Source organism: Protomyctophum bolini, assembly GCF_963924005.1.
Source record: "Protomyctophum bolini genome assembly, chromosome: 8".
Classification (NCBI taxonomy): Eukaryota; Metazoa; Chordata; class Actinopteri; order Myctophiformes; family Myctophidae; genus Protomyctophum; species Protomyctophum bolini.
In genome coordinates this window covers 24950108-24952403 of record NC_137869.1, presented here as the reverse complement: position 1 = coordinate 24952403, position 2296 = coordinate 24950108, and positions in this window count along the sequence as shown.

The window sequence follows — 2296 nt, the reverse complement described above, 5'->3', positions numbered from 1 at the left end:
ATAGCCCATATCGTACGGTATACTATAGCGCGCAGTTTTTCATCATTTTTGAGGATTTGAAAAAAATGACGAAATGACAAAAACGATGGGTTATAGCCCATGTTTTTTGAAATTTTGGAAAAAAAAGTTAGCCTCGTTTCTCATCATTTTGGACCGTGGGCTATAGCCCATATCGTACGGCATACTATAGCGCGCAGTTTGTCATCATTTTTGAGGATTTGAAAAAAATGACGAAATGACAAAAACGATGGGTTATAGCCCATGTTTTTTGAAATTTTGGAAAAAAAAGTTAGCCTCGTTTCTCATCATTTTGGACCGTGGGCTATAGCCCATATCGTACGGCATACTATAGCGCGCAGTTTGTCATCATTTTTGAGGATTTGAAAAAAATGACGAAATGACAAAAACGATGGGTTATAGCCCATGTTTTTTGAAATTTTGGAAAAAAAAAGTTAGCCTCGTTTCTCATCATTTTGGACCGTGGGCTATAGCCCATATCGTACGGCATACTATAGCACGCAGTTTTTCATCATTTTTGAGGATTTGAAAAAAATGACGAAATGACAAAAACGATGGGTTATAGCCCATGTTTTTTGAAATTTTGGAAAAAAACGTTAGCCTCGTTTCTCATCATTTTGGACCGTGGGCTATAGCCCATATCGTACGGCATACTATAGCGCGCAGTTTTTCATCATTTTTGAGGATTTGAAAAAAATGACGAAATGACAAAAACGATGGGTTATAGCCCATGTTTTTTGAAATTTTGGAAAAAAAAGTTAGCCTCGTTTCTCATCATTTTGGACCGTGGGCTATAGCCCATATCGTACGGCATACTATAGCGCGCAGTTTTTCATCATTTTTGAGGATTTGAAAAAAATGACGAAATGACAAAAACGATGGGTTATAGCCCATGTTTTTTGAAATTTTGGAAAAAAAAGTTAGCCTCGTTTCTCATCATTTTGGACCGTGGGCTATAGCCCATATCGTACGGCATACTATAGCGCGCAGTTTTTCATCATTTTTGAGGATTTGAAAAAAATGACGAAATAACAAAAACGATGGGTTATAGCCCATGTTTTTTGAAATTTTGGAAAAAAAAGTTAGCCTCGTTTCTCATCATTTTGGACCGTGGGCTATAGCCCATATCGTACGGCATACTATAGCGCGCAGTTTTTCATCATTTTTGAGGATTTGAAAAAAATGACAAAATGACAAAAACGATGGGTTATAGCCCATGTTTTTTGAAATTTTGGAAAAAAAAGTTAGCCTCGTTTCTCATCATTTTGGACCGTGGGCTATAGCCCATATCGTACGGCATACTATAGCGCGCAGTTTTTCATCATTTTTGAGGATTTGAAAAAAATGACAAAAAACGATGGGTTATAGCCCATGTTTTTTTTAATTTTGGAAAAAAAAGTTAGCCTCGTTTCTCATCATTTTGGACCGTGGGCTATAGCCCATATCGTACGGCATACTATAGCGCGCAGTTTTTCATCATTTTTGAGGATTCTGAAAAAAATGACGAAATGACAAAAACGATGGGTTATAGCCCATGTTTTTTGAAATTTTGGAAAAAAAAGTTAGCCTCGTTTCTCATCATTTTGGACCGTGGGCTATAGCCCATATCGTACGGCATACTATAGCGCGCAGTTTTTCATCATTTTTGAGGATTTGAAAAAAATGACGAAATGACAAAAACGATGGGTTATAGCCCATGTTTTTTGAAATTTGGGAAAAAAAAGTTAGCCTCGTTTCTCATCATTTTGGACCGTGGGCTATAGCCCATATCGTACGGCATACTATAGCGCGCAGTTTGTCATCATTTTTGAGGATTTGAAAAAAATGACGAAATGACAAAAACGATGGGTTATAGCCCATGTTTTTTGAAATTTTGGAAAAAAAAGTTAGCCTCGTTTCTCATCATTTTGGACCCTGGGCTATAGCCCATATCGTACGGCATACTATAGCGCGCAGTTTTTCATCATTTTTGAGGATTTGAAAAAAAATGACAAAAACGATGGGTTATAGCCCATGTTTTTTTTAATTTTGGAAAAAAAAGTTAGCCTCGTTTCTCATCATTTTGGACCGTGGGCTATAGCCCATATCGTACGGCATACTATAGCGCGCAGTTTTTCATCATTTTTGAGGATTTGAAAAAATGACGAAATGACAAAAACGATGGGTTATAGCCCATGTTTTTTGAAATTTTGGAAAAAAAAGTTAGCCTCGTTTCTCATCATTTTGGACGCGTGGGCTATAGCCCATATCGTACGGCATACTATAGCGCGCAGTTTTT